The sequence below is a fragment of the Balaenoptera physalus genome (genome assembly GCF_965194825.1).
Source record: "Balaenoptera physalus genome assembly, chromosome: X".
NCBI lineage: Eukaryota > Metazoa > Chordata > Mammalia > Artiodactyla > Balaenopteridae > Balaenoptera > Balaenoptera physalus.
Window position 1 is genome coordinate 116,463,726 of NC_138903.1, and position 9,261 is coordinate 116,472,986.

General features: G+C 43.8%; 1 pseudogene across 1 annotated transcript; it reads right to left on the reverse strand.

The window, feature by feature from the left end:
* Positions 1-305: 305 nt before the first annotated feature.
* On the reverse strand, positions 306-3,236 carry LOC309652187 (small ribosomal subunit protein eS12 pseudogene; annotated as a pseudogene). The gene has a single exon. The product of its transcript is annotated as a small ribosomal subunit protein eS12 pseudogene (transcript).
* Positions 3,237-9,261: the final 6,025 nt, after the last annotated feature.

The following is a 9,261-nucleotide window of genomic DNA, read 5'->3' on the forward strand; positions in this document are numbered from 1 at the left end:
AGTAACATATAATTTATATATATTTATAACAGTAATATAACCACATGACAGAACCTCTGAAAAGTAGAGAAAAAGAAAATCCCTCCCTATTCATAATTACAACTCAACACAGACGCTGGTAGTACTTTACTGTTTTTTAAAAACATTTTAAAGTCTTTCCCTACTCATTTCTATACACACACACACACACACACACACACACACTTTGTTGTACCTTGCTTTTCACACTAAAAACTTTTCTAGGCAGATACTTCATAGTTATTATTTCAAGAACTGTGGACTACACCTAGGGGATTCAGTGTCACTTATTTTACAGTTTTCTTGTTGTTAGCCCTTTAGGTGGTTTCCAATGTTTCTCTATTGTAACTAACACTACAATGAATATATATTAGTATAATGCCTTTTCACCCAAATTTCTTACTATTTCCTTAAAGTCATCTAATAGAAATTGAAATATGGCGTTAATGAGTATGAACATGTTTATGGTTCCATAAATCTTGCCCAAATGCTTTCCAAAGGGTTGAACCAATATACACTCTGACCACGTGACAGTGTGTTCTCATCACACCCTGCCCAGCACAGGCTATCAGCTTTTTAAAAAAAAATGTTGATTGTTTTTTTCAGGGTAACTATGCTTTGATTGACAGTGAAAGGAACACTTTCCTCCCCACCCCTTGAGTTTGATTACTAGTTTTTTTCTGGTTGTATTTTTTAAGCAAGGCTTTTGAAGTGAGTGGGATTTGAATGAAGAAAGATGGCTTAGTGAATAAAAAACTGGGAGGCTGTCCCAGTAATGACATTTAAGGAGAAATGGCAAAGTGGAAGAAGTGGATGAAAGTTCTTTCTCCATGGAAAGAAAGGCAGAGGGAGAGTCAGGGATGAGCTTGGGAGGGCTAAACGGTGGAGCCAGCAGGCCCCTTGATGTGGTCCTAGGCGCAGGTGTGAGAAAGATGTACCGTGTTTATTAGCAGCTGTTTGGACCAATAGGAAGCAAAAGAGGCTGGACTCCAGACATGAAATCGGCATCAAGGATTTGGCGAAGAGATGAAAGAGAAGTGAATTTCAGATTAAAGAAATGACAGAGTCTCTCAGGTACAGGGGGGAGGGAATCCCCCACTCTGACTCTCACTGACTGAACGCATTCCCCGAGCCCAGGGAACTTTCTGGAGGCTATCTCAATGAATCCTCACACTAAACCAAGGAGAGAAGTAATATCATTAGCCTCATTTTACAGATGTGGAAACTGAGGATCTGGGGTTCAGTGCAGCAGCCAAGGTCTCACATATATTACAAGTGACAGAAATAAGGACTTGAAACCGTGCCTTTTACTTCAAACTTAATACCTTCAGGATCATGGATAAGATTTGGGCAAAGGAGGGAAGAGAAACAGCATTTATCCAGATCACGAAAGCCTGGGGGTCAGGCCCACATCCTCAAATTCTTTGGGGAGTAGGGGCTCAGGGTCGTCAGAATCCCGGCCTGCATCTGAATAGGTTGGCCCTGATGGCCGTTTACCAAGGCCTAACAAGAATTCTGATTTCTAAATCCTCAGCTATTTGAAGGCCAGGTGCCTTAGAGCTAGCCACTGCCTCACTGGGGATGCCAGCTCCTCTTGGGGCCAGAGTAGTGAATGTGAGATTGCAAGCATTCCTGTTTGCCTAACAGGCTCTCCACTCCCCTAGATTAATGAAAGAATGTCTCCTGCTCAATTTCAACTACCTCCCCTCTCTCTCAATTAAAGTGGAAACTGTGCCTGGCTTAGAGGGTCTGTGGTAGACAAAGCCAGAGTGAAATTTTCAAAGGCACTCGTCCCCTAGCCCCTTATTTCAACTCCTCATTATTTCACTAAAAACTAGGTTGGAAACATAGATTAGGTTCGAATGTTCACCAATACAAATGTGTTCTTATTTCACGACTTTCTATTCTGCACAGAGTCTTCAAAAGTATGGTTGTGAAAATGGTCATGAAGAGCCTAGGGGCAGGACAGGAATAAAGACGCAGACCTACTAGAGAATGGACTTGAGGACGTGGGGAGGGGGAAGGGTAAACTGGGATGAAGTGAGAGAGTGGCATGGACATATATACACTACCAAATGTAAAATAGCTAGTGGGAAGCAGCCGCATAGCACAGGGAGATCAGCTCGGTGCTTTGTGTTCACCTAGAGGGGTGGGATAGGGAGGGTGGGAGGGAGGGAGACCCAAGAGGGAAGAGATATGGGGATATATGTATATGTATCACTGATTCACTTTGTTATAAAGCAGAAACTAACACACCATTGTAAAGCAATTATACTCCAATAAAGATGTTAAAAAATATATGTTAGCATTGAGAACCAGGTACTACTTAATGAAACAAACAAAAAAAGAAAGTATGGTTGTGCAACACACATCATTTGGTGATCTGAGTGACTGAGGCGAGCCATGGAACCAGGGAAATGTCTTAGTTGGGCTGGTTCCAAGGCCTGGGTTTCCAGAACCCACACACCCAGCACTCAGCAAGGAAGGAAATCCAGGGGTCCATTGTCTTCAGAGACCAACAAACTTTTGTGTAAAACAACAGAAATAACGGATAATTATTATGACCTTCCTATTCATTCTATCTCTATCTTTGTATCTGAAAGGAAATACTCCAAAATGTTAGTAGTATCAACATGTTATGCTGTTGCTGGGTGGTGGTATTAGAGCAAAAGTTTTCAGACTTTTTTGTTTTTTTTTTTGAGGAACAAAAGCCAAGTTTTTTATTTGTTTGTTTCTTGCACTTGAAGTACTCCCCCTTGACGACATCCTTGGCCTGAGACTCTGCTATAGTCCTTAACTACCACACAACTGCAACCAACAGTTGACTTGCCTCTTGTCAATCTTACAGAGGTCTATGCAATCCCCTCGTTACCTGTCCTCACCAGCCTTAATTAGGCTGCTTTGGTGTTCGGCACAAAGGGCCTCCACCAATTCATCATACCCGGGCTCATCCCAGCTGGATGCAAGCTCACAAAGATAGGCTTTGGCAGCTTCTCGAATTCCACTTGCTAGGTCATCCCGGACTGGACGGTCTTCAGAACCCCTTGTAAAGCCCACTGCTGCTCCAGCATCAATGCCTTCCTGGGCCATGGCCCTGGCTTCCCAGTGGAGCTGAATCTTGAACTCGCCCGAGCCTCCGCCTCCGGGTGATTGGGGGGTGGTGGGAAAAGAGCTAGACTTTTCTTTAAGACCTTCCTGTGTTTTCCCCAAATTTCCATGACAAGAATGATTTGCTTTGATATTTGGCAAAACAGCAGCAAGAAAACAGCAAGTTATTTATTGAGAATGTATTTTATTCAGGACCATCAGGGTGATCAATCACCTAGCATATTTTTCTTTAGCATTTAAAACCTGCTGGCCTGGAGCTAGGCACTGGGAGTGGGGAGATTCAAAGGGGAAGGCGTGACTGTTTCCTCGAGGGCCGGTTATTTACCAGGTACACTTTTTTTTTTTAATTTATTTATGGCTGTGTTGGGTCGTTGGCTCGTCGTTTCTGTGCGAGGGCTTTCTCTAGTTGTGGCAAGCGGGGGCCACTCTTCATCGCGGTGCGCGGGCCTCTCACCATCGCGGCCTCTCCCGTTGCGGAGCACAGGCTCCAGACGCGCAGACTCAGTAACTGTGGCTCACGGGCCCAGCTGCTCCGCGGCACGCGGGATCCTCCCAGACCAGGGCTCGAACCCACGTTCCCTGAATTGTCAGGCAGACTCTCAACCACTGCGCCACCAGGGAAGCCCCAGGTACACTTTTGATGTTTACTCATTTCATCCTCCAACAATCCTGGGAGGTAGGTTTTCACGAGTACTAGTACTACAGATGAGGAAACTGAGTCACTGAAAGTCTCCAGAAGAGCTTGCGCCATGGCTAAGACCACACTGTAAATTTGGAAATTCTGAGCCTACAAGGCATGTCTGCCTACTTTAGAGCTTGTGCTCATTAATTATATACCATTTTCCTCCTATAATAGATATACTCATACATATACAGTATGATTCCTGACGTTTTAAACTTTGTAGTCCAGTTGAGAAGATAAAACAAACACATAAATACAAGTACAGTCAGTCCTGGGTTTATGGACACTCATCACAATCAGAAGACCCTCATGTATCTCAGCTGGAAACTCTCCACCTCTGGAGTTTTGGAAGGCTGGGCTGGGCTGTAGGGAATCTGGCTTTTATCCACACCAGCCTTGCTGCTGAAGTTTTTCTTCTTGGAGAGTGGCTGAAATCCACCATTGCTGCCTCCAGTCTTCAAATTGCAAATCCAGGTTTCAGTCCATTCCGCCTTGAACAATTAAGGCAGTGCTTTTCAAACTTTAATGCGCATACGAATCACCTGGGGATCTTATTAAAATGCAGATTTTGAATGCGTAGGTGTGGGGGCTGAGTGTCTGCATTTCTAATAAGCACCCAGGTGATGTTGATCAAGCTAGTTTCAGGATTGGGTAGAAGGCACGAAGGAGTTAAATGAGCTGACCCAGACACAAACCAGTTTTGTCCTTCCAGCCCCAGGCGAAGTGCTGAGCTGCCCGCTACCTCCCTGTGGGCCCGAGGAAGAGCCCCCAGCCCCGAACCGCAGCCAGAGGGATTGCCCATCTCTGAGCCTCACCCCGCTGAAAGGCAAGTGATTGATTATCCAGGCTTGGGCGGGGCTGAAAAGGCAGCCCTGTCCCAGGAAAGACGCCCGGGCTCGCTGGGGCCTCAGTGTGGGCCAGGCCCGCCCCTCCTCCAGTCCCTCTGCCCCCCGCAGCCACGACCACTAGCCACAAACAAGGGCAAGGAGGCCCCCTCCTCCCTGTTGGGTCTGGCAAGCACTTCCTGCGTGTCAGGCTGGTTCATCTCTGTGCCAGGTGCCCAGCTGGGCTGGTGGCCTCTCTCTGGACACCTGTAGCCACCTGTCTGGGTGGTCTGGGCCCAGACCAGGGCCCTGGGGAACAGGCAGCCTTCCTGGGACGGAATGGATGGATCTGAGCCCAGGAGGCAGCTACGCAGGATGGTGTGGCCAGGACAGCGGGGCACCGTCTATATTGCTCCTCCTTATGCGTAATGGATCATAATTGTAATACTTGGAACGCATGTGGGGCCTGCTTTCCAGAAGCGCAAAGCCCAATAGAGTATTGAGCACACTTTTTGCTAGTCTGGCTACTCTCCGTAACGTCGTTTCCGTGGGAAATGCTTTCCAATTCCCACCGTGCCTGATCGCATGTGGGAAGTGGCTGCAGATAGGAACCGAAGCACGTGAGATGGTTCCTTACTGAGAGTGAGAGGAACTGTTCAGAGAGTGTGTGTTGTAGCAGTTTGGAGGATGGAGGGAGGACCCTGGGCTGGGTGTTGACAGAAAACTTCCTGGAGCAGGGGAGCTTGAGCTGTGCCTTTGAGGAGGAAGAGGATTTTTGTAGGTGGGGCAAAGGGGTGCAAAGCACTGAGGCAGGAATGGGGGGCTCACGGCACATGCTGCGAAAATCGGTTTAAGGCATTTTGGTTGGAGTCAAGGGATGTCAGGCCAGATGGGATTGGAAGAAGTATTGTCTGTAAAGCTTTCATATTAGAGGAGAAGGAGGGAAGGGGGGTGGGGGGAGAAGAAGAAAAACAATTTATAATTACTACTCTGGGCCAGGCACTTTACCTGTGTTATCTCTATTCCTCATAGGACCCTAGAAAGATAGGAGGTATCCTCATTGCTTAGATGAGGAAATAGCTTCGTAGAGGTTGTGTGGTTCTTTTCTTTTAAATTTTATTGGATTATAGTTGATTTACAATGTTGTGTTAGTTTCAGGTGTACAGCATAGTGATTCAGTTATACATATACATATATTCATTCCTTTTCTGTGGTACATATATATAATGGACTACTACTCAGCCATAAAAAAGAACAAAATAATGCCATTTGCAGCAACATGGATGGACCTAGAGATTATCATACTAAGCAAAATAAGTCAGAGAAAGACAAATATATTTTATCACTCATATATGGAATCTAATTTTAAAAAATGATATAAATGAACTTATTTACAAAACAGACTCACAGATTTTGAAAACAAACTTTATGATTACCAAAAGGGAAATGGGGGGGGACTAGATAAATTAGGAGCTTGGGATTAACACACACACACTACTATATATAAAATAAGTGAGGTTCTTGAATCCATTCAGGTGGTAAGTGCTAGAATCAGAACTGGAATCCTGGTCTGTGTGCTTCTATGACTGTGCTTCCTTACTTCTGCATATGTCCCTGACTCATATGTTGGGCTTAAAAATACTCAGGGAAGTCCATGTTTCTGAAAATGTTCCAAAGGCCACCTGGCCCAGGTCCTTAAGAAGTCAGAGGCCATGGTGACTATCTTAGTTTTCTAGGGCTGCCATAAAAAATTACCACAAACTGGATGGCTTAAAACAATGGAGATGTATTTTCTCATAGTTCTGGAGGACAGGAGTCTGAAATCAAGGTGTCAGCAAGGCCATGATCCTGCTGAAACACCCAGCAGAAGATCCTGTGTTAGGGTTCTCCAGAGAAACAGAACCAATAGGACCTGTCGATCGATTGCTCTATTGATCAATTAATTATAAGGAATATGGAGGCTGACAAGTCCAAAATCTGCCAAGTGGGCTAGCAAGCTCAAGACCCAGGAGAGCTAATGTCCCAGTTTGAGTCTGAAGGCAGTCTGCTATAGAACCAGGAAGAGCCAGGTCTCAGATCAAGTCTGAAGGCTACCCTAGAGAATTCTCTCTTGCTCAGGGGAGCCTGGTCTTTTTGTTCTGTATTTAGGCCTCCAACTGATTGGATGAAGCCCACCTAGATTATGGAGGGCAATCTGCTTTACTCTAAGTCCACTGATTTAAATGTTAATCTCATCCAGAACACCCTCACAGAAACACCCAGAATGATATTTGACCAAATATCCAAGTATCCTGTGGCCCAGCCAAGTTGACACATGAAATTAACTATCATACCTTCCTGGCCTCTTCTAGCTTCTGGTGGCTTCAGGCATTCCTTGTCTTGGGGCTGCATGACTCCAATCTCTTCCTCCATCTTCACATGGCTTTCTCCCCTGTGTGTCCCAAATCTCCCTCTGCCTTTCTCTTGTAAGGCCACCTGTCATTGAATTTAGGATGAATTCATCTCAAGATCCTTAGCCTAATTACATCTGCAAAGACCCTTTTTCCAAATAAGGTCACAGCCACAGTTTCTGGATGTTAAGACATGACATATATTTGGGGGGGGGGCAACATTCAACCCACTAATGTGGAATTCTGCCATGGGAATCTGAAGAGTTCTGGCATGGCCACTTCCTAACTTCAGGTTCAAAAAAATAAATAAACAAAAAACCCCCACAAAGACTCCAGACTATTAACAATGATCCCAGTGCAAGGAGGTAAGTCAACGACCATCTGGGGTGGATATTTTAAGTGTGGTGTCATGCTGGGGGGCCAGGAGATACTGCTGCCCTGTCCCTGAGGGAAGTGAGAATGGGGGAGAATGTCCAGAGAGCCTATTTTATTTTCTTTAAAAATTTAGTTTCTTTATTTTTACAACATATTTGTGGTTTGTTTCACATAAACCTTTCCCACAGCAGCAGCCAAATATAGAAGTTTTCATTTTTTACATCTTCAATTTTTTCATTTCTAAAAACATTTAAACATTTCACATTATAAGAAATTTGGAAGTACAAAGATAAATGACTCCCAATCTCTCTGCCCTAATACAACTGATTTTTTTTTTCATATTCTCTTTTGTTATTGTCTACATATGTCTTAGCCCTTTTGTGAAGTATTTCCTTACTTCTCCAGCAGGCTTTAACTTCCTTCCCCCTCCCAAAAGCATTTTGTGAGTTACAACACCTTTCAGTTTGTTTGTGCAATTTCCACTTAGACCAAACCTCCTTGAAAGCAGGGGATCATGTCTTTTCACCTTTGTGTTTCCTATACATAGCACTACACCTGGTAAATAGTAAGTGTTCAATAAGTTTTCCTGAAGGAATTAATACATGTATGTGCATAGTCATAATCATGATAAGTAATTTTATGATTTGCTTTTCTTACTGAACATCACAGTATACATTTGTACATGTTATTATTTATTTTTCACATAATATCCTTTTTTTTTTAAGTACTAACTATAGGGTTTGACTTTTTTTTTTAAATTTTATTTATTTATTTATTTATGGCTGTGTTGGGTCTTCGTTTCTGTGCAAGGGCTTTCTCTAGTTGCGGCAAATGGGGGCCACTCTTCATCGCGGTGCGTGGGCCTCTCACTGTCGTGGCCTCTCTTATTGCGGAGCACAGGCTCCAGACGTGCAGGCTCAGCAGTTGTGGCTCACGGGCCTAGTTGCTCTGCGGCATGTGGGATCTTCCCAGACCAGGGCTCGAACCCGTGTCCCCTGCATTGGCAGGCAGATTCTCAACCACTGCGCCACCAGGGAAGCCCCACATAATATACTTTAATAGTTTCCTAATATTCTTTCTATTCCATTAGTGGACAGTCATTTGCTAATCATTCCCCTCTTAATGGGAATGGTTGTTTTCAGCCTCACACTATTCACAATTACACTGAATTGAATACACAGGGCTTCCTGTTAGCTTTTGCAGTGAATGAAATTTCCAAGAGTGAGATCAACATTTTTTTTAGTTCTTGGTAACATGTTGCTTCTCTATAAGGTTAAACCAGTTTGCATTAACATTGTACAGAGGTAACATTTTAACCACAATTCTGTCAGTATCGTGGTTTTTTGTTTTAGTATTGTTTTAAGATTATTTTTTTAATTGTTTTAAAATATTATCTCATAGTTTTAATTTTGTCCATTCCATTTCAATAAAATTTGACGAACGCATGAGTTCTATATGTAATTCACACTTTAAAATCTAGATATATCTAGAAGTTTACAGGTGTCCAGGGGTGCATGTGTATCCCCTATGGACAAGTGCAAAAGCAATATTTCATATTTAGTAAAAAATGGCCTTGAAGAGAGAAGGCACCATCCCAGTACAGATAAGACATCACGAGTCAAGACCTCCCTGTGGCACATAGGAAGTGATCCATTCTGGACCAGCTCTGAGCCACCATCCTCACTCGTTAAAGCCTCCACACATTTACAGTGAGGAACAAGGGAGACCAACCATGTCTTTAATAGTAGGAAACTGCTTATGGCCTTACTGAGATTGTGTGAGCTCTGTATTTTCAATAAATTCTTCTGACACCTTCTTTAAGCCCTTTAAACCACTGTTAGTATTTTATATCTAGCTCTTTGAC